General features: G+C 41.7%; 1 protein-coding gene across 5 annotated transcripts in view; it reads right to left on the reverse strand.

The window, feature by feature from the left end:
- The window catches only part of ATXN1 (ataxin 1), a 228,226-nt gene that overhangs the window by 101,185 nt on the left and 99,296 nt on the right, over nt 1–27,745 (reverse strand). Inside the window, exon 1 of one of the 5 annotated variants that reach the window (XM_051609146.1) lies at nt 12,742–12,804. The exons of 3 other annotated variants lie outside the window; for them this stretch is intronic. The gene's annotated coding sequence lies outside the window, so the exon portion shown is untranslated. Of the gene's footprint in view, nt 1–4,140; nt 4,193–12,741; nt 12,805–27,745 lie in introns of those variants that run through there. One more of the 5 variants, XM_051609147.1, reaches the window with a different exon arrangement.

A 27,745-nucleotide genomic window follows, 5' to 3' on the forward strand; every position in this document is an offset into this window, starting at 1 on the left:
CTCAGTGTTGAGTTGAGACAATGAGCCTTCTGCATACTTGAAGAAGCACCCTTGTAACTTGTTGCAGATGAGAACGGGCTCAAAGGTTAGGCCTTCCCTGAACTACAGACATCTCTCAGATGATGGCCACAGCTCTCCTGCAAACAGACAGTGGTGAAGCAGAATCCAAATGCTGCGAGTCCCAAAGCACAGCAGCACCAAAACCAAGGGCTGAGGTTCTGCTTATTTGCAATATTTTAACAAGCCAAAGATAAACCACCTAAAGAAGATAGCTCTGTGGGTTGTAGCATTAACAAATACCAGCAGATAGACTTGACCTCTGGCAGCAGCAGTAATCCCAGCAGATGCCCGCTGCACCGATTCCCTGGTGCCGGTAAGATTTGAGCTGGAGCCATGGCCTTTGCCTCACCGGGTTCAGCCGCAGGTTCCTGCAGCCCTTTGTCTGCAGGCTTAAACAAAGCTTTCAGGGAGCAGCTTCCCCGTAGCCTCCATCCATGCAGAAGATTGGGTTGAGAAGGACCTGAGAAACTGGAGCTGCCAGGCCAGGGACACACAGACGGGTGCAGGCACAAGCAATGCCACCATGTGAGCCTTGCTTTCCTAGGAAGCCAGCCCAGAACCCACCCTTAACCTTCTCCCCGCTTCCAGCGCGGCCACGTCTTCTGTGCTGCTGATGCAATGTGAAACACTGCGCTGGAAAACAAAGGCACTATTGACTAAGTTTTTTGCAGGATTAAGATGACTACGCTAGCTTACAACAGAGATTTCAATGATTTCAACACTGAGCGCTAAGTAACAGGAACACGGCTTGGCAATAAATCCAGAGATTACCTGTTGAAACATTAATGGCAAACACCTTTTGATGTGGGCTGCTTTATGTGGTGCAAATGCCAGCACTGTAATTATGCACTTCCTTTCTATGAATCTAGTATTTAAAAGTGAAGTATTACTTAGGGGGAGGTGTGCATGCGTATGAGTGTGTGTGTGCATGTGTGTGCATGTGTGTGTGTTACAGGAAATACTCTACAGCTGAGCCTGTGATCTACCAGCGTAGCTGCACGTAGTAAATCTGCAACACGGGCCCTCCACCGTTTCATTCATTGTGCACCAAGCAGAGGACTAAAACAATTGCCACACTTAAGACAAATGTCAGCGTGACTCATAGCAGCCGGAGTGCAAACATGTTTGCTGTTGTGTGAGTCAGAATATCACATCCTGACTTCACAAACCTTCCTATAAATAATAATTTCCAAAATTGTTGTGTCTCTTTAACACAACGCAACTTTAAGTGTGATGCCAAATCTATAAAGGCTTTCCTGACTACAAAGAAGATGTTTTTCTCATCTTCCCTTCTGTTTCTGATTACATGCACCACCTACCTATGGTAGTAGGTTGTCTATAGTGATTGAAGTGGTAACTGCATACGTTCAGACTTAGCAAAATGCAACATGGCTCAAAATGGTGACAAACAAGAGACACCCCCGAAAAAGAAGACAAAAAAAAGGAGAGAACTAAACTCAAACCATAGGACCTTTGCATACTTTATATGCTTTCCATATTAGCACTTCCTTGATGCTCTAATTCTGACATACTTTAGCACATGCAGCATTCAGAGAAAAGAAACATTATGCTGGCATAGGACACTGGTCTTCTGAGAAAAGCAGTAAGAAATGCCAGAGAAATGGCAAGGGAGGCTGTGGCAGCTCCCTACATGCAGGCAGGGAGGGAAGGGGCCTGTTACTGAGCTCGACAGTGCACGTGCACACAGCAGAAGAACAGTCCTTGCTTCGAGAAGGACCTAGCCTCAGTACAGCATACAGCGATCATGCCTTCCCAGGAGTAAGAACATACCTGGTAACAAAATGAATGCACTGTAATAACTGTCAATGATTATCCATGACTACCTGTAATTCAGGAAAGCATCTGTATCAGAAGTCATGCAAGGTCCTTTTGAAACAGGGCTGAACTTAAGGACATGACTAAATTTATTCATCAAAGTGCTGATCAAGATGTGTGATGTCTCTGCAAGCAAGGAAAAAACCCTTGTGATTTTGTGTAAGCTTGGGAGGTGTTTCTGACTTGATTTTCAGTTAGGAATTTATTCTCATCTTACATGAAATGGAATTCATACACATACAAACCTCCTTAGATAAAATCAAGACAGTTTTGCTTTTTCCTAATTGTTTTGTGGAGTAACCACTTAGAAGTTCATTCCTGTTACCTTTCTCAGGCAAAATAAAAGGCCTTTTAGAAAAATTTTATTGCTAAAACAATGAAACTCTCCTGGGAATGACTTCGTTATGGAAATGAAGTGACAACTTCTTTTATCTAGCCAAGTAGCAAGTCTGCATTTATAAAAGGCATTCTGTGCACAAAGTACAGTGAGTGGGAGGACATGAAAATGCTATTTTTAATCCCGATTTCAGCATTCCTCCCATACAGATCTCCTGGAATAATAACAGCAACAACAATAATTATAATTAATAATGCCAAAAAAGGCATTGGAGGTGAGTGGCATGCAAGAAAGGAAACTGTAGTTTAAGATTTGGAAGGTTTAGGACGAATGTAATAGTCTTTCAAATAAAATAGCATTGTGTCACGAGTTTCACAGGATTTGAGATTTGCCCCCTAAATTTTATACTGTATTTTTTTTAATAAGAAAAAAAAAAACCAAGAAATTATCATTATATGCAACCTTTGCTGCATCTCTACCATTTGCTTTATTGCAGCAATTGGTATTTTCAGAAACTGCACTAAACAAGAACTTAAATCTGGAGTTGGTGCTGTTACTACGTTTGGGTAAGTGGCCTTAACAGCTTTTAAACCTGAAGAACAAAGCAAAACTTGAGAAAACCCAGGGCCAAGTGATGTTTTCAAATGCAGTGAGACCAAGGGTAGGATGCAGACTTTGGCCCAAAGCTTAAAAAAAGACACTGGAAAGGTCCTTCTGTGCTTTGAAGACCTTTGAACCTGTTCCTCAGGACATCTTCACAGAGTAAAGATGGTGAATTATGTAGAGAAAGTGTGGGCGAAGTCCTTTCTCCCTACAAGGACTACACCGGCTCCAATGAGCCTGGTGTGTAATTATCTGAGGGCAGAAGTTAGCCCTGATTATCAGAAGATTGTTATTCAGTTGTGCTATCATCTACTAGTGGTAATTAGGACAAGCCTTTGCATTTCACACCTAATAAAAATTAACAAGAAAGAGCAGGCAGTAAAAAAACGCATGGGAGGCACACGTACAGTGAGGTGCAACATGAAACCTGCTGGTGCGATCACACTTGGAGTAACCCCACCACTGGAAAGCCCCCATTTCACACTAAATTAGAGCAAGCTGCAGAAATCACACAGGCTGTCTCTCCCTCTCTTACATTCGGCAGCTCTAACACAAAAACACATCAGAGTTTGGCACTGACTCATGTTTCAAAGTCAGGAGCACCCCCCAACACGCACGCCTGCACACAAGCGCTCCCTGCACAACCCCTTTCTGGTGCTACTGCCACAGGGTACCAACCCTGTCCAAGTGACTTCCCTCCAGGTTTTTAGTCCACTTTCTAGGCATTGCAAAGCCCTCATCAGCAGTAGTATGACGTGCAGGAATCAGTGCAGCACCCTGGGCATGCTACCCTCCAGTAAAAATGCAGCCACCTAACTACTCGGTTATGATCTTTTTCTGAAAGCCATCGTTTCAGTACCACTCAGGGCATGCTTGCAGGCACCTCCACTCTCACTCTCCCACAAGATGTATTTTCATGCCATTAACCTTTATTTGCCTTTTATACAGTAAAATTTAAGTCTATTAAAATACAGAGTTCCAATTTGATATTTTGCTCACCTCCACCTAGGGAACCTTCCGCAGTAACAGAAAAAAATAAGGAGGACTGAAATAAGTTAGCCCTGTTTTCCTTTTTTGTTCATTAAGTAATGTCAAACAGACCTGCTGCTGGTCACTTGCCTGGCTCACTGCGAGTGAATGCTCAGCTAGGCACGTTACCATTGTTTAACCCTCAATAAAATTAAACTGCATTAATACTTGGCACTCATTTAAGGGTTTACATATTATGAATGCTGTAAAAAAATACAATTAACTGCACACTCCCTAACACCCCTGCAAGGTAAGTTGAGTATTATTATTCATACCTCATGCAAAGGGGAATTTCACTGGAGAAGGGATAATTGACCTGCCCAAAGCTATGCAACACAGGTGCTCCAGTTTCCTGGTTCTCTCTTTATTCCAAAAAATCCGTTTCAGCTTTTCCTGAAATTAAGAGAGAGTTAAGAGTCCTCCCTTGATTTTTGCCTCTTTCTGCTGCTAAATGAAAGGAGGAAGCAAGTGCTGCTGCTGGTGTGGTCAGATGGACCTAGATTTTTGAACCACCTCTTTGCGATGAAATACTCTGATGTCACACACTAGACAACAGAGTAATGTAGTCAGAGATCCTGCTACAGCACCAGCTGTTCATCCAGCACTGCCGCCAATAGCCACAGCATAGGTGGGACCCAACCATGCTCAATGTCTGAAATCAGTTTTCCTTCCTACCTGTAAAAGATCTGTATCCTTATGTGCACTGACATGATTAAAGTGAAAACCTTACCTGCTCACATAGTGCATGTAATTATAACACCCCCCCAAAAAAAAGGGCTTTTACTCGCAAAGCTCATCCCAGCTCACAACCAAGTAAGCCCTACCTTTGATTACAGCAGTAAGACTGGAAAAGCACTTGCAAGTGTTGATCAGCTCCCAAGCTAAGACAAGGCTCAAGTGGAAGGGTTTATCTCACCTAACCTCTCACTTTTAACCACGTTTGATTGGGTCAGCGCCAACTTAGTGTAACCAGATCCTCAGCCCTGGCTGCAGGTTTTGATTGCCCTGAAGCGCTAGCTCAAGCCAAAGCCTCTTTAGCTATCCCACCTAAGAGCGCTGTCACCCCTGCAGATCAGTAGATGAGCTCCACATTTTAAGTGGATTAGCTGTGCTGAACAACTCTGCTACATCCAGTTCTTGTGTCTGCAGCACAGGAGCTTCAGTCAGCAATGATCTAATCTTCAGCTGCTCCAGGAGATTTTGCTGTAGAGGACAGAGCTGGGCTAAGGACAAGCCTGAGCTGTCCCCAGGCCTTAAGAGAAAGATGGGCTTGCAGCTTGGGCTCAGTGGGCATCCCAAAGGGCTCAGTGAGTCAAAGTGTCCATGAAGACACACCTTCTCTGGCACCAGGATTTGGTGTTGGCTTTCCCCTACAGCTGGCAACTGAATGAAAATGGATGGAAAATATCATCCTGACCTGTCACACAGAGCCTTGTCACGACTTCTTATGCAAAATCCTCAGCAGTGGCACACAGGAAAGCGGTGCTTAAACCAACACAGGACGTTCTCCTGATCCCACCTTCCTAGCCACCTATCTTAGCCGTGGAGGAAAAGCCTCTGCAGTGTTCTGGCAGCTGCAAAACTCAGTTCCAGCAAACTTCTCTCAGAGAGCAATGAACTGCAGTCTCCTAGGTACACCATATCCTTCCCTCAGCCACTCCCAAAGGCAGCAGGCAGAAGTACCACATAAAATAACAATCAGTGTGAAGTTGTAACAGTGTGGGAGAATGTGGCAATTCATGGAAAATGAAATCAACCAAAAGTCAATTAGCAGCCAGTCTAAATGTAGAAGGGAGGGGTTTCCTAATAAAACAAGCCTTATTAAAACAACAACAACAACAACAAAAAACCAAAACCCCTAAACCAAAATTTGCTCTCCTCAAAAAAAGCAGCATTCTTGAGAGGCTGAAAGAATGTGAAAAAAACCACACCAAACAACCGCTGCAAAGCTTTCTGTAAGGATTACTCTTTACAAACAGTCTCGGTAGCCCTTTCTGCTCTGTCTCCTAATGATACTGAGTATAACTATGTTAAGTCAACACGCAAAGCCACTCAAAGGTGTTTTTTTTGAGGTTTTCTAGGCCAAGAGAGGAAGCAGTGCGATAGGAAATTTTTCAGAAGTGGGAGTTGTGCCTGCCTTGCTTCTAATTGTAGTGAAACTGTCAACCTCTGCGTTGTGTTTCAAGATTTTACACTTCAAAATCATTCCCTCTGTGCTTTGAATTGCTACACTTTTAAGCTAACTACTTCTAAAAGTGCTGTTTAAAAAATGATACCTTCAACCACATTTAGTGCTGAGAATAAATCCAAATTTGTGAAGTCTCATTGGGTCCCTGCAGAAGTGCAGACTTTTTTTATTATACTTGACAGCCAATCTCTTGGAAATTATTTGTGCAGAAATTTACTTTAAGTTACTTCATATGAAGACACGTTCAAGAGAAAATGTGTTTTTCTTTGCTGTAAACTAAATATAATTATGTTAGTTTTTCCTTAGGTTAAAAAAAAAACCCAACAGTCAAGCAGCAAACAATATTTAAACCAATTAGTGATCTTACAACCTAACATCCCACCTACATGCAGACATGTATTAATCTTATTTCACAATGCACTCCAGATGCATGTGGCTAAAACACCTGAACTAAGTTGCTAAGGTTGCTTTCTCTTTCTACATCACCGAAAGAAAAAAGGGGTCTACCTACTATGGTGAGAATTACAGACACTCACTGCCCTTGGAAAAATGTTCTCTGCCTCTGAGCATTAAGGTGGGGGAATCATCCCATCAGTGCCAGAGTGGTAAATTCATAGATATGCCAATGTGCTAAATTCCTCTTTAGTGCCCAGAGTAAATCAGGTAAGGAGACAGATACCTGCCAAACTGCAGAGAGCCCAGCTCTTTCCAAGTGCCCCTGCATATGTCTGAATTTCAGGGTAATCAGGTGGCCATGGTCCTTTCATACTGTCATGAAACAAAGAGTATTTACATAGCTTTGGCTTTAAAAATTTTAAAATATGAAAGGTCATTTTGGGAGACTAAAGACAGTTAGGTTCAGTAAGGTTCAGGCATATTTACATTTTGTTGCTCAATGTGGTAAAACCAATTCCGGGTAAATGTTTACTGCTAAATGTCTGGGGAGATGGAAAACCAGCATGTAAGTAGCTCAGAGAACAGAGGCTCAAAATGCTTGGTCAGAAGCTATTTTCTAACTAGGGTGACAGTGCCCAGCACAAGGAAGCCCCAAGATTGACTCCAGTTCCCAAGTAACACCCCAAATAGAAAATCATACTGTACCTTGTGGGGTTGAACAAGTATTATCTTGAAGTCTACCGAATTCTGAGGTGTTCCAGATGCCAGGTCTCAATTTAAGCTCATTAATTCTATGTCCTTCTCCTGGACTCTCATCTCTCATCAACTCAGTACTTAACCTTGGGAAAAAAGCTCCTACCATTGCTTGCCAGTGACTCCCTCCTCAAAGCATTTGGAGATTGCATTTATCACCTGGCAAGGAAGTCTCACCCCACGCTTCACTCGTGACACAATGGACACTTGGCTGGGTCAAGCTGAGGTGCTACAAACGAGCTCCCACTTTGACATCGGTTATTTCTAAGCTTGGGAACGCAGGATATGTGGCCTTCCCTCTGCACTCCTCTCATCACCATTTCTTCATGCATGGATATGATTCCTCCCCATCCCTTCCTAGTCCAACAGCAACAGAAAAAGCCTTAACCAGGCTGGAACGATGTTGCTGAAATGCTTTCTACTCCAAACTCCAGCACCAGCTTCGACAAGAAGTGAGGAAACCCAGCCATGTCACATGGGAAACAGCTGAGCTATCGCAAACAACAGCCAGCAACTCTTTTGACTAACCAGAAACTGCCCAACCCAACTGCAGTTTCCAAGCAGAAAAGCTGCCCCTCCACTCCCTCTGAAGACTCCAGCAGAGCTGAATCACCTTCTCAAATATCCCTCATCCACCACAGCAGTCCAGCAAACATTACTATCTAATTGTTCCCACAATACACAAATCCCTTCCTAGCTTGGCGCAAGGCGAGTACAAAGTTTTTGCTAATCCTGCATTTATTTATTTTTTTTCCTCCTTTCCATGTCCTGTTAAACAATCCTGTTTCCCAGAATCAAAGAGTTAATGGAAGAAAGAACCACTGTAGCACGTGCTTCATACAAAGCTAAGTGGACTGGCCAGCTACTACAGCAGATTGTTAAAGACTACACAAAGCTCCTGCTTCTTTTTCCCTCGACTGCAATAAATGTAAGAGTTGAATGTGGACATAAATGTAAATGTAGATCACATCTGCAGATAAAGCAAAGTCTTTCTACTTGCACAACCGCTGTTAACTGTACACAGAATAGTTATATTTCATAAATTCTTCTACATTTAAAAGCTGACCTGCAGTCTGCCTGAGGCAGCCAATGTGAACTGCACGCTCAGCAGAACTGCACATTAAAGACAGAGGGGAAACAGATTATGCTACAATACAAAATCAGATTTCTAGGAAAGTGAGTAGTTTGGGCAACTGTAAAATGCTTAAGAGTATTTTGGGCACACTTCACTACACCAGATTAAAACATATCTACTGTGGTTCTCATCCGAAAGGCCACACAAATGCAACAGGTCTGTGATATTTGCCCCTTTCATCAAAGCCACGAGTAAAACCAGTACCTTCAGGACTCTGTCATACTCCACTATTAATTTTTTATTTTTAATTACTTGTGGCTATTCTGCTATTTGGAGATTTTTACATTCCCACAATTGCATTAATAGCCTGGAGGAGAGTGTATGTGTGTATGCACATAATTTCTTCCCAAAATCTGTCAGGAAACTTCAGCTGTAGATCCTAGCCATCAGCATCCATACTTCTTCTCAGAAGATAACTGAATACTGATATAGTATTCTAATTTTAACTTATTTCTTGGCAAGACACTCCCTCCTGACGTGCTTATGTATTAGATATGTATTGTGTTTGAGCAGAGTTCCTTTGGTCAATTATTACCTAATTGTTTGAAGGTTTCTTCATCACAACTCAGGCATAAGCAGCTTGGACCTAATAGGACTCTATACAGTTTCATTTTCAATGGCATAAATTACCTTTGGCCAGACCAGCTTATTTACATGTTGGTTCATGCTCTGCTATACTATGACTTCACTGGAGGAAGACAACTCAGGGACCCACTTGTCCTAAACCCACTTGTCTCCTGTTTTAAATTCCTTCCTATTTAAAGTTTACCGTAACTGACCCATAGGCATGAACACCATCCTGGGATGTGACTAGTGACCTTTTCTGCAGTCTGTATTGTCATGGTAATTTACATGAACATTAATAACAACAGCAAAATATTTAAATTTACACTGCATTTTCACATGTATAATCAACAGAATTATACATACAAATGCACATTTAGTTTTCCATGCTGGGCTTGGAGACACAAAAAGAGGAAGTGTATTTCATAGCTGGCCCCATGGTATCTATACCCAATACTGCAACCTTAAGCTAAGCAGAAGTGTGTAGTAACCCCATCTATTTTCAGTTACCTAGTACTTCCCTAGTTCATGACTAATTTAATTTTTTTAAAAAAAGGAAAAAGCTTATGATAAAAATTCGTACCTAGATTTCAAAGACCTAACTGTTGCAAAGTGCACAGTAGATCACGCTCAGAGTATTTCATGTGTAAAAATCAATCACAAATTTTTGGTGCTTCCACTGAGGGGTGCTAAAATTTGTGATTCATGTGGAGGGCCGTCTCTGACAGAAAACAAACAAACAAGCAAATAAATAAATAAGTGGATTTTCTGCAACAAAAATGTAAACATTAAAAGTTGGATCTCTGCATTGAGAAGTACAGTGATTTTGCACAGGAATCACACACACCCCATCTACTGGCTTTTCAGAAGACTGAGAATTTTAACAGAGTCAAGGCTTTCATTGAAGTTATTTACTGAGCAATGTGAGCTTAGTGCTTGATGAAGATACAGGAGACAACCACCTATCCCAGGTGTTCTCAAATCAAGAAGGCTGCCTGCTACTTCATTAGAATTCACAACATAATTCAGTCACCAAGGCTAAAAGAGAATTCAGGTTAAACTCTGGCAATCAGGATGTTTGATCATGGCAAATCAAAGAATCTGCTCAGCTTTTCTGGAAGCTACCCAAAGCCAGTGCAATCTTCCACTCCTCTAGAAGTCTGCGATGCTTTAATAGCAGATGGCAAAAGTACTGAGATTAAATCCAGTGCTAAGAGCAGCTGGGAGCACTGCTGGTTTTGCCATTGGAATGCCAAACCCTGACACCTTTTTTTCCCAGCAAATTAGTAAAGTTAATATACCCACACTGCAACGCCAAGGTTATCAGCCGGAGTTTGTCTGTTAATTTCTAACTCAATAGTTGCAGGCAGGGGCTCACAGGAGTCGTCAGCAACAACTGTGATCTGGATCTGTAGTCTGACAAGACTAAATACACTGAAATCTGTCAATACACTCTTTATCTTAATGTGAAACTTTCACAGTCAGGTAGGCTGTTCCTGACAGTTGTATGAATACATGATGGTCCACGATGTGTATGAGGGGGTCTCAACCCCTTTTCACGTGTGACTTAACCCTGGATTTTAAATGAGTTTCTTTAGAAAGCACTTGGTATTAATACACCAGTGCTTTGTCACACTGATGCATGAGATATGATTTCTAGCAAAAGCTGAAATCACAGAAATTTTATTTGCATATAGAGTCAGAGCTGTTTTGAAAACAGACTTTTCAGTTATCTGTGATGTTCAGAGGCACTCACTGTTGCAGAAAGTAAACAGCATTTTTCCTTCATTTGTTACTGTCCTCATCATGGACCAAAGTCTGCTCTTACATTCAGTGCAACTTCAGCAGAATGACTCGGGCTGAAAGCGATATAATGCATTAAATGTCTGATTTTCAAATAAGAGATCAAATCCCTTTTTAAAATACTGTCTTTACTAAAAGCATTTAAAACAAGCCATTTGATAAGAGGCTACTGTTGCTGTTGACCCCTTGTTCCCATTTTCTGTGCCAAAGCTGTGAAGTATAGTATGGTTTTAAGCTGTACACCAGCCAAGAACAGCACAGTGATGTGAAACTGGTATTTGTGTTTTGTCAGTACTGGTAAAGGTGTGTCTGCACAAAGCTGTGATAACTGTCAGCACCTCAAAGCAATTGAGAGCTTCACTTGTCTGGGTGCCAGGCAATCTTAGGAGCTGGAGATCTCTCACTTCTAAGCACTAGTATCTCAATAACTTCAGCTGTATAAGCTTCCTAGATTAAAGTAGCATATTAATCAATTTCTAGGAATATACCACAGTTTGGATGACACATCATTCCAGTGCTCAGTTTCTTCTGGACACAAAGGCATCCTAGAGGTCTTAAAACTCAGACCTTCTTCAGTTCCAACTGGAGCTAGACCAAGAGTGCAGTGCTGGCACCAAACCCACAGCAGTGCCAGAGTATTTCAGAAACTAATCCAATAGCTGGGGAGGTGTTTTTAGGAACTCTTCTCAGAAGGCACCTCTGCCAACAAGGTTCAACAAGGTTTCTGCTGGTGACTTAAGAAGACATATTGAATGTCAGCTGGTATGTTTATCTTCTTTAAACACTGAACTTCCTTTCAAACAACATCTAATAGGGCAGATTACTGGGTTAATACTAATGGAAACCGATCAAAAGGCACTAGATTATTTGGCTGGTTTACTTTAAAACCTTTTCCTCCTTTAATTTCCATGCAAAATAGATCAAAAGAGTATTTGTATCAATGGAGAGTCTATAAACCAAGCTTTTAAGGAGATGGGGAAAACTACATTTAAAACCAAGCTGTGGATAAAAATGCCAGAACTCCCCCAACCAACTTAAGGACCAGCTCCACAGATTTTGACAAGATCTACCTTGAAAAAAAAAACAACTTAGGGATCTATAAGGACATTTGAAAATGCTACTCCTTACTGACAACAGACAGTTTCTTCCTAGTTGCCATCAGAGTTCATTTGGCTGGGGACAAAAGTGGCTGGCAAACTAGCAGAAAAGAATAAGTAAACATTGGCATTTTAAGCACTTGTCTCTGAGTGAAGATAAACAGCAATGGTCAAATGACAGCCAGTCAGATCTCTCTCCATGCCTATTTGAAGGGACAATGGCTGAGAACCACCTGGATCAAGCCTGTCAATTCATTTAAATGAAGAAATGCTTTCATTATTTCGAAGCAGAACAATTGTGTCTTTTTGTCTGCACACTTTTTAGAAAACATGAACAGAACATAGCAGAGCAGAACATAGATGCCTATTAACAAAGCCAACAACAATTACTGCTATGTCTAAGAATCAACAAAAAAAACACATACCAGTGTATTCCAAAGGCATTCACTCACAAAGCAAACTCACTCCACGCAAGCCCAAGCACAGAAACTCGATAGTATCTCATGATTTATGTTCTCTCAGCAGGTTGTACTGGGTCCTCCAGATTCCCGGCTTGCCTTTGAAAGCAATTAAGTTTCTAGCACTTCTGGGAGTGACAAAATCTCTCACTATGAAAACCTGCATGCTGCACTCTCGCTGAGTTTGCAGCCTGGCAGACTGAAACGACGGTACCCAGAGAGGTGTGAACCTCCCCCACTTAACTCATCTGGGAGTGTTAGTACTTGAAAGGCCTCTCTAAACTTTTAAGCAATTTACAGATTATGTCTTTGTCCAGTGCCAAAACAGCCAGATGCTGCTGAGACTTGGAGAACATTTGCAAAGCCCCCTCTCAGCCTGGAAAGAAAAGTCCCTTTCCTCACCAGTCTGCATGCAGGAAACTGCAAGTTCAGCTAACACAAACTATTCTAATTACTCAGCAAGACGAAGTACCCTTACTTACGTTACAGCATGTCCAGAGACCGCAACGAATCCTGGGTCCTGCTGTGCTATGCACTGTACAAACACACATTAGGAGACGGCGCCTGCTCCGTGGAGTTTACAACTTGCACAAAGTAAGCAGTACCTAAGGGAGGGCAAGGGCAAGAAGTGTACAGAAGTCAGCAACAGGCGTCTCACACCACCAGTGTGTGAATGCTGTTTCTTGGTTTTTACAGTACAGGAACACTGTCTGATCAAAAAAATAGATCTGCCCCTGACTGAATAAAATAAACAGAACAGCGACAAAGTCAAATTACTAAACACCCCAGCCCCAGCAACAAAAACCCGAACACCTTTAAAACACCAGACTGCCCAGACAAGGTGCAACATCTTTACCTCCTTGAGGAAAAAAAAAAAGCCAAAGCCATTTTCCATCACTGTGCTTATTCCCACTATCCTACACACAAGAATGATCTCGTGAAGCCGCAGCAAGAGCAGTGAGATGGGCTGACAAACAAGGCAACTGGGTGCACGGAAGGGCGTACGCTGATGGGCTCTGCAGGAGCTGCCCAGACACCGGATCTTAGCCCCAAGAAAGCACAGAAGGGCAACTCCTTCCAGGCAGGGTGGTGAACCACCTCTTGTTTACTGCAAGGCTCCTTGGCATAGAGAGCACACAAGGGCAGTTATTGAGGGGTTGCTCTTACACAGGGAGATCACACGTTTTCTACTTTGTGGCAAACAAACTTTTTTAAAACTTGCGAACTCTGCATGCTCTGTTTTCAGAGTTGCTGAATCCTTGTAACTCCAAATGAAATCAGCTGGAGCGATGCAGGCTCAGCACTCTGGGAAATCGCCAAGTGTTCCAATCTTTTTAATATTTACTTATCAGTGTACCCATTTCCTCTGTTATACAGTGAGACACCCAACTTTTGAACACTTTGTGAGTAAGAGACAGATAATTTCAAATAGTGTAATTTTCAAAATGATTTAATCCTTGTTATGAGAGTTAACCCAGCTCTATTTCCTCACTGACAATATCTGTGGTTTCATTGCTGTATTTTCTTGTAACTCTCACTCACTTGTTGCTATGCAAGGACTTACAAATACAGGGAAATAAATTGACTTATGAGGGAAACCTGCAAAAAAAAATAAATTTAAAAAATGACCAGACATGACTTCCTATCAGATTTAGAAGACAGTAAGTTAGAAAATAAATTTCCCCTCTTACCTCCTTCAGTTAAAGTTGCAGTCTTCTATAACAACCAGAGGTAAGCACTTTTGGATACAGAGATGTGCTTAAAGAAGTGTACTAGCAGAAGTGTAAGATGCTTTAATATTTTTTAAGCCCTCTTTAAAGCACTTTAAGATCTTTGGACAGAAAGTACTGAGCAACTACGAATTTGGTCACAAACAGTTCATTACACATACAAACATATATAGGTATGTAAAAAAATGTTAAGAATCAGGAAATATCAGAAATAGGGCCAATTGTGCAATATTTAATCTTCTTTCTTAATTTATGATCACACGGGGTTTTTTCCCCCGAGGAAATGGTGCCATTCATGGTATTGTAGAGCTGGTGTTACTGAATAAGCAACACTCAAGTTGTTTGCTTCATTCTCACTATTAAAAATGGTCCTACAACCCATGCTTTATAGACAGAAAAAGCTATTTCCCTATAGGTTATTTTCTGGCTGACACCATATTACCTAACTGCCTGATATACTAAAATTAGTGCATGTTAACAACACTCCAGCAAGAAGGTTTTTTCCCATCCCACAGACAGAACTGAGTCTTGGAAAGACTCCGGTTGCGGACAAAGGTCCCTTCCAAACCCAGCTATGCTGCTTGATAAGGTTTTCCTCCCACACACATGCTGGGCACCAGCTGCCCCTCTTCCTGTGATGACTGGCTCCCTTCAGAAGTGCTAGCAGTCTGGTGTAAAAGTGTTTTGTAATCCATTATGGTGAAAATAAACTGGAGTGGCTACGAACTACTCCTTACACTCTCTTCTGCTAACCCATTTTTGACTCCAACCAGCCAAGGAGCACTCACTCCAGCCCAGAGGAGGATGAAGAGGGTAGTTTCCAAAAGGAGGTGCAGTGAGCATATGGAAGCCTGTGCTGACAGAGGCAGACACAAAAGAAGACATCTGCACATACCTATATATATAAATCATTACCAGGACTGACACTTTGAAATGTAAAGAAACTGACCTTTTCCAATGGAGACACCAAGATACCTGTAAGCAGGAGCAGAGGACTGGACCACATGTGAACCAAAATGATGGGACAGCAAGACTAAGCAGTACAAACAGGTGGAATAGATGCGGTCACAGGAGACACTACTGCCAGAGAGATACTTGTTGCATCCTCTCGTTGGAGATTGCTTCTCTACCACTTGAACAAAATGCATGAATGCTCCTCATAGATTTCAGTGAGAAGTTAGACACTTTGAACAGACTCAGCAGCAGCTTAAGATAAACTGTGTTGTTTCAGACCACAGTTTTTGCACAGATGCAAGGGATAGCACTTGCATAATTCAGTCTGCTGTCTCAGTAGGGCTACAAGCCTGTATCAAGAACTTGGCATACAACAACCAACCAGAGGTGGAACGGTCTTGTATCCACTCACCAGACAGGGCAGACAGCATCCAACTGCAGCATGAAGAATCACAAACTCCATCACAGTGTACAGAGATTTCCCACTGACTTTCTTGCTTGTGGTTTCAGTCCTGCTGATTCCCTCCTGAGACTCTTTACCCCAGTTTCCTCCTGTGCCCTCATCTTGATCCCAATCCCAATCCCATCACATATTCCATCCCCAGCAGTCACACCAGTTCCAAAATGCTATCTCCACACTTGGTGCTTGCAGCCATAACCTTTCTCATCTCCTTGTTCAGACAGTCTCATGTTCCCCAATACTTCTTCTGAACACATCATCTATAGCTTCTGTTCTCTCTTCATCCAATCCTTCTGCTCCACCCTGCCTGGGCAACCAATAGCACAATTTCCTTCCTACTGCATAAGAAGCCTAGGACCACAACACTGCTCAGGAGACAGAGATAGCAATATTAAAACACGGCCTTCAGCTTTAAAATACAGTGTCCCCAGTGCAGCACTACATAACGAGTTCCTGCTGTGTAGATACAAACTGATACATTTCTGAGTTCATAAACTGATTAGGGACAAATATTCCTCCTGCACATAAGCAGGCAGAGTCCTAACACCAGGGCAACTTAGATCCAAATTTCAGGTGTCTACCCCCAAATGCGAAGGTGCTGCCCTGCTACTCAATGAAACAGCTAGCCTATTTTTTAAAAAGGTACAAAAATCCAGAGCTTTATATCTTGGTCTCAAGACAACCTGAATAATTCATGCTGAAATGTAAAAAGGAAAAAAAAAGTCAACAGGAAACTGCCACTGAGTTTGGAAAAATGTAATTTTAAAGGGTTATGCTGGAAAAATACTAAATGTTGTGCAATGCTGATTGTCAGCAGTTCAACCAGCTATTCTTACATTACTTGCTATTTCCTACAGTTATAACTGAGAAAGTCCCTTAAACAAATCCATGATGTAGAATAAAATTTAAATATTACAGACCACAGTGATGTCTGGACACATCACAGCAGGAGAAATACCAGAAATACAAAAACAAGGCAGTAGATGGTGAATGTGGAAGAGAGGACATCATTGTGTGCAGATTTTTTGATTCAGACATGCAAGAGACACCAAATCCAAGTGTCACAGTCATAGCCTATTTACAAAAATTAGGAGGAAGGGTTGATTGGTTTCTATAGACTCAAACATTGATATTCACACTGTAATCGAACAACTGTTCTTATGACTGGAAGCAAGATCAAACTCTGATCATTGTAATTCATCAGACACTGAAAGACAGCAAGAAAATTCACTTGACACATAACCTTTACCATCTAAGAGTCAGATGATTCAGCTACAAGAAACCAAATAAAATTACTTTAGTACAAACTTTTAGTTCTTTCTTCATAAAAATAAGTAGCTTTTCAGATGACTCAAATGTGAAAGTTTGTGGTCTTTGCTCCAGCAGCTGGGCAGGCTGGATTCTGATGCTCTATGCAAATGACTCAAGTGTCTCATTTTCTAGGGTGGCAGTTGCCCTGCTGAACCCTCTGCAGAGAGGAACACCGCTGCTGAGCCTCAGAAGAAAAGACCAACAGGGTATGAAATGTTTTTTCCACAAAGGTGACTGCCACCCAGTTTTATGGCATGACAGAGAGGAGTTGTAAAGTCGCTTTCTCCTCACGTAAATGTTCTGAAATAGAGGCAAAAGGTCTAACTTTCTAATTTTACCAAAAGAGAGGTAGGTAGGCAGATTCTCCTGTTAAACATTCCAAATTTGTGCTTTTCAGAGAATCCTTTCAAAACTGATGATAGACCTCTCAGATTGTAAGAAAGATGCACAAGCACAGGAAGGAAGAAAAATGCAAAACAGGTCCCACTTACATGGTATCTTTCCCTTTGCTGGATGGGATCTTCCTACCAGGACAAACTTCACTTGTAGGTCTTGGTACTTACTACTTATTCTCCTCCCCACAAGAGGCAAAGCACGTGTTGGCAAGAATTATTTAAAAATCAGAAGAGACTTAAAAAGCAGCAGGCAGGCAGCCTTCACAGTCAGGGGTGGAGCAGAGCTACAGATGGACTGATCTCTCAAACCCTCCACTGGAAACCAAGTAGCTGGGAACCCATCTTCAAAGGATTTTAAAACACTGTTGAGACTTTGTGAAAGCCTCATAAGATAAAAGCCAGGGATCTAAGCCCCATTGTACACACAAAAACAAACTTTGTCTTGTTCAGTTGTCTTCAAACCACAAATTGGGCCTATTTCTAGCAGTAAATATAGAAATATCTAACTTTTACTGCTGATAATAGACTACATTTACACTGGGAGAGTATGAAGAACTGCATCTGCATCTGTGTAACCATGATAAGAGCTATAGTATGAAGAACCCGGCTGCGTATTTTTTATCCCATCTAGACACAGCTCTAAGTTGCTGACTACTGCATGAAGTTGGACTTCCTGGCTCTCACCTACAAGAACAAACAAGCTCTAGGAACATTACAGCCTTGTCTTCTGCATTCACCCATTATATAGGTCTATTATGCGGACCAAGCTGAACTTTCTTCTCCACTGCACAGGTGTGGGAAGAACCAAAATATGTACAGCACAGGTTACCAGGCTTTCCTGTAACTAGGAACTGTAATTGTAGCTAGGCAAGAGCAAAGAAGCAGCACAGAAAATGGAAAACTTCCTCCAACTGGACATGAACTGAAATTAAGCCAAATCAAGAGTGTTCTACCTAGCAGTCTCATGGTTGGCTCTCTTGTCGGAAAACTCCATTTCTCCATCTGGTGAATGTACCTTCAACTAGACAAAGAAGAAGACAGTACAAAGGAATGTAGCTGCTACCTGGTGCGAGTGCCAGGCTGAGCAATGGGTTCACCCAAATCCTCTCACTTCCAAGTGGAACTGTTTTAAGAAGCAGCAAACCAAGTCCAAAGATAGGCTTATTTTCTGAAAGACAGTAAGTGTTCAGATCACAAGACAAGGCATAGGTAAGGGAGTGGAACATCTCCCTTATGAGGAACGGCAGAGGGAGCTGGGTCTCTTTAGCTTGCAGGAGAGGAGACTGAAGGGTGACCTCATTATGTTTATAAATATGTAAAGATGAGTATCAGGACGATGGAGCCAGGCTCTTCTCAGTGATGTCCGATGAAAAGATGAGGGACAATGGCTGCCAGTTGGAATATAGAAGGTTCCACATAAACGTAAGGAAAATCTTTTTCCCAGTGAGGGTGACACAGCACTTGAACAAGCTGCCCAGAGAGGCTGTGGAATCTCCTTCTCTGGAGACATTCAAAATCCACCTGGACATGTTCCTGAGTGACCTACTCTAGATGATCCTGCTTTGGCAGGGGGGTTGGACAAGATGATCTTTCGAGGTCACTTCCAACCCTTACCATTCTGTGGTTCTGTGTGACTTTTATTTCATGGGCCATACTGGAGTTAATTCTGATTCACGTGAGTTTTGGACACCTTACCTAGTATGATCCATCAGTGTAAGTCACTTAAGTCAATAGTTGAGGCAGTTAAGCAATAACATCTCACACTCCATGTCCTTAAAATAATCCTGATTTTTCCTTTGAGTCTTCCAGGAAAATCAGATATACAGATCTCTTGTTCTGACAATTCATCAGCATCCTGACTATGCAGCAAGTCCCTGTAATGTTCCACTTTGGCTAGCAGAGCAGTGAACAGATGTGGAAAAAAATTCACTGACCAGTAAAGAAATTAATTACAAGAAAATAACCCAAAACTACCTGGACTGTGTTCAGACCTCTTTACAGTTTTATGAAGAAGAACATTAGAAGGCAGAGGATACATGTTTCAATTTAAGAGATTCAGCATCTTAAGGGCAGAATGAAAAAATCTTGGACTACCCAAGGGGCATGAACAAGATTTCCATCACCATAATTCATCAGATAGTGCTTCAGTACAAACGCATGTGAGTTTTTCTGGGTTGAGGGGCTACTTCAACTTACATCAGATGACAGTATCTTACGAAACACATTTATTTCAGGTTCACTTGGTTATGGACTTGCCACAACAGATACCCTGAAACATGACTAAGTTTGGAATGGGAAATCTCAAGGGTCAGCCTACCCGGCATGTCTGAGACAGGCACAGGGCAGGACAGCAAAGGGCTATGAAGAAACGGGAGGTTTTCTGGAGCAAGAGTGAGCATCTGGGAGAAACATCCTTGAGTTTAAGATCACACTGGATGGGCTCTTCCCCTCTCCCACCTAACTCAGAGCAGGCTTGAACAAGAAGAAGATTGCCATTCATACATGGAATACAGCTAAGAACTCCCTGGTTAGAAAAAATAGCCCAGGGTTTAGCCTCCACTTCCGTGCTACAAAACAGCTTTGGAAAGTTGTAGAGAGAGGAGGGGAATTTGGGAGGAATGGTTTCATTTCTTATCCATACTTTTGTTAAAGGTTTGCTTTTTTTAATGACATCTTAGCAAGTAAAGATAAATAGTTAATGTAAAGGCCACCTTAAGGTCTGAGACTGCTACCAACTGCTACCTAAACTTGGGAGGCAAGGCTGTAGCTGACAGAGAAAGAAAGAGAAAATAAAAAGGAAACTGCGTAAGTGGAAGCTTCATGGACCAGCACTGTCACTCCATATTGTTTTGAAACAACACAGCAATTCAACCAAGTACAGAAGCAAAACACAGGGCATGCACTGCAAGTTAGATGATTGGACTTCAGGAGCTGATACCCAGACTGAAGTCTGCTCCTCAGCCCCAGGGAAAATTTCACTAGCTGAAGCAGTAACTTAGAGGCAGGAACTGTTCAGTGACAGTGCCACTGTTTCTGAGTGCCTAAATGCTCCTTGTCAAGGATGCAAGTTAGCTGAGGTAACTGAGCTGTGATCATGCTGGGAAAACAGGAGTACACAGGGAAACTGGTAACACTGGCACCAAGCAAAAAAAGCTGGGGAAGGATTCAACCAGAAGGGTGACCTATAGGATAGAATAGTTGTCCAGGACTTGGGAAATGGAAGAAGTCAAATCTCTACATCACTGAGCTCTTACAAGCCTGTCCTCCAGCCTTTCCGTGCCTCATCTGCAAAAGAGAGGAAAGAGCAGTTGCTCACCTCATACAAAGCTGCGGGAATGAAACCATAAAGGAGGGCAGAGGCCTCAGAAGATGGGCTCACAGCTCAGTGAAGAATGGTTCCCCATGCAACTGGAGTCTCTGCCTGCCAAAGAAACTTAATTTTGTGGTTGCACCCCACTATGAAAGCTCACTTAAAAATGAAGGCACATGCCTAATCCCTGAGGCAGAGTATGTGTGAGAGATTTTCTGTTTCCTTTGGCATTACAGGATTAAAGTAATTTCCTTGTTTTCATTATTTTCTCACACTTTCAATTATCCACGTCTAGATTTATTGCACACTTAGAAAAGAAATACTGTTGGCAGGACTACATACATCCATGTTCTTATTTCACCCCTCAGAAACCTGAAATTCTCACTTTGGCAAGGTATCAAGGATTTCCTAGCACAAGGCCCTTTGCACATAAAGAACTGGACAGACTTTAACATCTTAACTGCTTTTAACAGACTGTAAGATCTTACACATTAGGAGTCTCCTGGACATTAGGTAACATTACCCATAAGCAAATACTGTAGGAAAACAGAAGATGTGAAAAGTCCATGAAACAGGGAAACATATTTTAACAATGCAAAACATCTGCTTATAGAACTCAGAAAAAGAAATTCTTTAGTATCAAACACAAGCCGCCAGAGAAACTTCTGCCTCAAATGAAAGTGGAAAATACAGAATCAAACTGAGCTATGCCTCTATGATTTCCTAAGATCAATTCATTGCAGTATTTAATTAGTCAGATCACTCTTTTCTTGTTTTCTTTATTAGGTCACAAGTTCATGCAAATTATTATCTTCTTCCACTACTCTCAGTAAGGATCTGCTTGAAGAGAAGTCTTTGGCAAGTTCCTCAGTTTAATACTTACCTTGCAAATGTGCCAGTTCACTAAGAAGCGAGGAACAAAAAAAAAAAAAATTCTGATACAAATTATCTTTCTCAAGTTTTGCCTACTTTTTATCTAAAATCAAAAGCTGGTCAACACTTTTAACTTTTTTCTTTAATTAAAGTATTGAAATGAAAGGGATGCTACCTCTTACTCAATTGTATATTCAAGCTATCTCTAGCTGGGGCAGAAGAGAACTAGGCTTTGCCACTGGCAAACTGCACCGTATATTTTCTTTCTATCTGCCAGAATTTCTCATATCATATCAACCTCTACTTTACTTTGTTTTTATTTTTCAATGTGTGACTTTTTATCAGAAACAGATGTTCTCCTTGGGCTCAAAGAAGTCAGTTTTTATGCTACCCCAACATAAACTGAAATTATGACAAAAGCAACAAAGCAGCAAAACCATCAAAAGTTACCTGCCAAAACAAGAGCATGTTGCTAGCAAAAGTCAATAAATGCCATATCCTTTACAAGATGCTAGCATTTTGTTCTAGTTATTCCTCCCCAATACTTAACAGGTGACAGAGTAGTTTTAAAACAAGGACATTTTCTAATCAGTGACCCATCTATGCTGCTTAATCCTCTGATCTGTCTCAAGGTCACTGTCTTCAGTAACTGGGTAAGAATTACATCACTTATCATACTATAGGATGACAATTACATCATTGATCAATACATGAGATCTGAGTGTTATCAACAAATTCATGTTAGGGATGAGTTACAACTGGGCAGATACCACAAAATGAAACTCCTGTTTGGTTCCACCCACATCCCCATTAAGATTACATTAAAAAAAACTATCAACTCTATTACAATTATTTGTATTACAGTGCAAACTGAGAGCTAAGCAAAGACGGAGTGCAGAAGGTGCCACAGCAGCACGGCCTTTGCAAAGGCAGAGAAGACGGTCTTTGCTTTTAAGAGCTCGCAGCAGCCTGAAGTGACAAGAGTGACGAGGGTAGAGGAAAGAGGTGTTAGCAGATGGCAGCAGACCACATGTTATTTCTGCAAGCTTTTGGTGGTGGTGCAGTTTGAAGCACAGTCACATGTTCACCTTCAATAGCAGTAAGTGTTTTAAGCTATTTTAGTTTCCTCTGCCTTGAAACAGACCTGGAGCAAGCAGGCAGCAAGCTACTGCATCTCAGTGGAAGACATGCAACTGGACGGTTCCTTGGTCTTCTGCTCCCCTGCAGCTCGTTTGGGAGTTAAGCATGAGACCTTCCATTCGGTGAGGAAAAGTTCAGCAGAAAGGAAGGAGAGTGAGCAAAGGTCAGAGCAAAAGAGGATAAAGATGAGCTGGTTAAGAGGTTGAGCAAAGGAGGCTCAGGAGAGAGGAGAAAGCTGGACCAAACAAATCAGCTTAGGGTACAGGAGATCTATGTGCAGCTTGAGCCCACAGTCTGTCTTGTGGCTGCTTTTGCTACTGTGCTTTTTCTGGCTCAAGCCTTCAGAAGGAGCTCCTCCCTCACTCCCCCTACGGGGAACCTGTTGAAGGAGATGGAGATTGCCCTGCCCACCCTTGATCATCCCAGGACTCAAGCAGCCCTTGGGACTAAGGTAGCCCAAGCAGAGCCCCACTAAAATGTTCCAGCAAAAAATCCTACAATAAGATTCAACAAAGTGTGATAACTCACCCATGGGGGGGTGAATCACATACAGTAGTACCTAGAGGCACTGACATACTTGGCTTCTGTACAGGCATACGTCAAACTTCTGTCTCGAATACAAAGAGCGATACGTGGAAGAGGAGTCCCAGGGAGAGATAATACTAAACCGATATTTTCACTCCTGGATACACTAAATTAGGTACCAATTCATACTTCAGGACCTACATAGCTGGCCTCCTTCACAGTACTGCTGCGTGCACCCAGAGGCCCATTAAAGCGAAGTGGAGGGTTGCAGGTGACTTGCCTACTCTGGAAATCAGGCCAGGACTAACCAGATTTGATAGCTCTGACCTTAACAGATACGGTTATGAAATGCAGACAAGACTCTAGCACCAGCATGGGAATTATATGAGGTTTCTAAATTAAATGTTGAATCTTACAAATACGTACGCTGCAGCTGCATGTCCTGAAACGCCTCTAAGGGCAAGAACTGATCTAGCCATTTAAAATGCTTGATTTTAAAACATTTGCTTTTTCAGGGTGTAATTCCATAACCTGTAGGACAGGCAAGACTTTAACCCTTCTTGACTTAAGCAGAACTCTACAGTCAGACACACACACACATATGGCTCCATCTTCCTGTATACATGCAGACTTGGAGAGGTCATTTTAACACAAAGACTCATTAAAAGCATGGCATCAGAGAAGAAACCGCAATGAACTCATCTCAGAGAAGAGGTTTTTTTATTTCAGGGTAGGGGAAAGTACTTACTACTAATTGCATTTTTCTGGCAGGGCCCACTCCTGTATACCTCTCACCAAGAGGCAGGCAAACTCACTGCCTTCAGAGCAAATAGTGAGGCAAGGTCTGTCTCTGTGGGGTTCATTACAGGGTAGAGGCATTAGCCCCTTTTTCTTATAATAAACCCTTGGTGTACCACAATAACAAAAAATTACTTTCCAAGTTTTGTTTAAAGTACCTAAAGTGCAAACTGTTCAATGCTTCAGATCACATTTGCTGCAGATTTAATAGGGCAGTGCTGCTGGCCTCCAGAAGATAGTTTTTATCCTTGCAGACTGGATAATAATTACACAGAGAGAGGCTAACTCTGCCATCCCCTGTGCCAGAATTATGCTGAAATAATTCTACTGATTGATGAAATTAAGATGGAATGAGACTGCAGTAATCTAATACTGAATCAGGCCATAAAAAAAAAAATAAAATCTGCTTTGTCAAATATGTAGTTGACTCGAGAGACTTCCTTCCTCATTCCCTACACAGAAAAGCTCTTCTGCTATTTTTTCACAAGGAATTTTGAAAAAGGAAGGCCTGTAGGATTCTGGGCTCTTTTTTTGGAATGTAATGTTATGCTCCCCAGGGAAGCTCACACAAAGTTAAGCACAAATTCCTCACAGGTAACAGGAAATTAAAATACAATAGGAAAATAACCCATAGAGCTTACCATGTAACTTAGCAAGGAGATAGGTATGAAGCTGAATAAAAAGTTAAGTGCTGCCTCAGTTCCATGAATGCTAGCTCTTTATCCCTGTGTCAGAACCCAACTGTGTTCTGTGGAGGAGGAAACATGTCAGTGCAGCAAATTTCACCTGCAATGTAAAGTAATTTATTGTGCCTAACTGTGAAAAGCAAATTGATATCATCATCTAGGAGTTTGTATCTCACAAGGGCTGTTTCGGTAATTTGCCTTTCTTTTAGAAAGAACTAATATTAGAATAACTGCAAAAACTTGCAACTAAAATGAAATTAAGCCAGAATTCATTAAAAATTGCTAGATGAGAAATTTTGGAAGGAGATGCATGTATGCCACAAAAAAAAAAAAAAAGTACAATATGGTTTAGAAAAATAAAGCTATTTCTTAATTGCTAATGAGATACTTCAGTTCAGACATAATGAAAATTCCAAGAAAAATAACCTTCTCATCTCAAAATGTGTTTCTAGTAAGCCAATTTGTTAATTTAAGAAAAAAGAAGGAAAGAGCTAAAGAACCAGACATTATTTCTTCTGTATTATCTGAAAAAGACAATTTACACAAGCACAACTGATGAGGAGGAAGAACAAAATACAAATCTAAACAACCAAACTAAAAATGAAACCTTTACCCCTAAGAATCTCATCAATAGATTGCTTTAAAACACACTTACAAAGGTCATTACTTTTCCCAGCAGCAGGAATTACTGCATTTGCATTTTGCAGCTGGACAATTAACTAGCTAACGTTAAGAAAACTCAAAAAGATGGAGTGGGACAAGAGTTCAGACAGAAATTGCATACATCTCTGAATGCTCCCTTTGCTTTACAACTCCCTTGACTGAGTAAGGAGGACAGAAGACAAGTCCTTTCTGACAAGCGGTTTATGTCTCCTGTAGCAGATCTCTTCAGTCTGCAGCTGCTCTGCTGTTGGTAGTGAGGTAAGGTATAAAAGCCTGAGCTCTTATTAGCCCATCAACAAGAATAAACTCCAGTCTTTTACACTGCTGAAGTATTACAGGCAACTGAGGAGCCTCCCACTCCTCAATCCATTGCCAGTACCTACCAATACACTTGCTTTCCACAATCTCTTCTCTCAGCTCCTTCCTACCTAATATTTTCAGCTATCCCATATACACTTCACTGATGCTCTAGCTTCCATCTCCTGTATCTTCCCAACCCAACCATCAACCTGTAGCTCCTTCCCATCTCATCTGGCTTTTCCTTTGCTCCTCCAGACACTGATTATCATCCCTCTGTTCCCTCTCCCTGCTGATAATCTGTTCTTAATAACAGGTCCTTTTTTTTTTTTTTTTACTAACACCAAAACCTCAAAAAAAGTAACAGGAACCTATGGAGCTGATAATAGATTAAAGCACTGCCTTTGCCTTTACTTCCTTCAGAAGTCAGGACATGAAAAGTATCATCAAAGGCATAGATCAAATTTATGAAAGCTAACTGGAATCAATTTTCAGGACAGATGGGCTGACACCCCTCCTCATCTCCTCATCCAGATAAGCGTAGGGCTCACAGCACCTCATTATTGCATGATTTCACAAAGAAGGCACCTTCATCAGCATATAACTAGGAGATTTGCAGGCTGCACAGCTCAGAATGAAGCATGGAAAATGCCACCCAGTGGACTACTGCAAGGAACCTTCCCAAGATTTAAACCTCACAGAGTAAGAGGAAAAGAGGCACAGAGCGATTAAGCGTAATGCCCCCAGACGAGCCTGCAAGTTGGCAGCAACAACACAGCTACAGAGAATTTGGGGCTTCTTGGATCTTGGCTACATCAAGCTGTTAACAAGGATACTTTTCTCTTTAGTTTTGAAGTATAAGAAAGCTGTAGAAGGCATCTGTCTTTCTGACTTAACCACAGACCTTGGTTAAAGAAAGATGGTACATATCACACTAAAGCCAGAACTGTCCTTTGGGGATGCTTTTTTCTGTGGAGGTTGAGGAGCTGGGGTCCTCACTGTAGTGCTTCTCAACAAACTGCAATCTCTTCTCCAAAGATAACTTTCAACACCAAATGCTGAACACACTGATGAAGATCATAGAATCACAGAACCATTCAGGTTGGAAAAGACCCTTGAGATCACTGAGCTCAACCATCATCCCTACTCTACAAAGTTCTCCCCTAAACCATATCCACCAACACCACATCCACCTTAAACACATCCAGGGATGGTGACTCAACCACCTCCCTGGGCAGCCTATTCCAGGGTCTAAAAATTTCAGTGACAGCAGCTTTGAAATGATTTTCACCCTTCATTTCACCCTACCCTTAAAATGACCACCCACCAATGTGGCAAGATTGACTTCTGGAGGGAAGGACCCTGGAAAAAGCAGAACTGCAGGCTGGCAGCCACAAGCAACAAAGAATTTGCCTTGCAAAATGACCAGGCCCTCGAAGTCCCAAGTGTGATGAGGCACAGACAGAAACACTGCAAACATGTCCATTGGCACAGAAAGACATATCATGCAGGCTGCTCTAATGCCAATGGAAAACTCAAATATGACCAAATAACGCTGTGAAAGCCTTTGGTGTAACAGAAAGGTGACTGGAAATGGCCTGGTTTTGAAGAGAGAGCAGGGGAAGGGGCACAAAGCAGAGAAATGAAGGCAAACAAAGCAGAATTTTCTTTCAGAAAATGGACTTTGATGCTCCGCATTGCTGGGGAAGAAAAGCTGTAGCCACATCGTACACACAAGATGCCCCATTTCAGGATCCAGTCTGCTCTCCCTGACACCTCTTCCTTGCTGCCAAGAGCAGACTGCAGCAGAACTACTACTTGTGCTTTCTAGCAGCGAAAGCAGGACTAGGCGTATATTCAAAAAGATATTGATGCTACATGTACTCTCAGTTTTACTCTCAAACAGCAGAAACTGGTGGCAGTCAGTAAAGGCTTGTTAAAGCATATTCAAATGAAGTCAGAGCATTTCTACATGCAATTAATCAGGATTTATTCAAAAGCACTCTGTTAGCACTCCCTTTTTCTGCTTCCTGAAATTCCAATTAATGAAGGACAAGCATTATTATCCAAACCAAGTGTTCTTGCAAACAAAAAAAAGTTCATCTTTAAGCAGAACATGTCTTAAAGGGAGAGGTTGGGCAAACTACATTAAATAACTATAGCAACTTAAGAATTTGGAAGCAAAACAGTTTTTATTTAACAAGAAGCTAAGTGGTGTTTCTGCCATCAGTGATAATTAGTCCTTTCTACTGTTCTCTGTTTAGTGTCTACATGTGTTATAGTCTCAGTGACTCTGAAGCAAAGGAGTGACAAAATAAGCATGCCTTGTCAGTGATACATTAGC

Source organism: Apus apus, chromosome 2, assembly GCF_020740795.1.
Source record: "Apus apus isolate bApuApu2 chromosome 2, bApuApu2.pri.cur, whole genome shotgun sequence".
Classification (NCBI taxonomy): Eukaryota; Metazoa; Chordata; class Aves; order Apodiformes; family Apodidae; genus Apus; species Apus apus.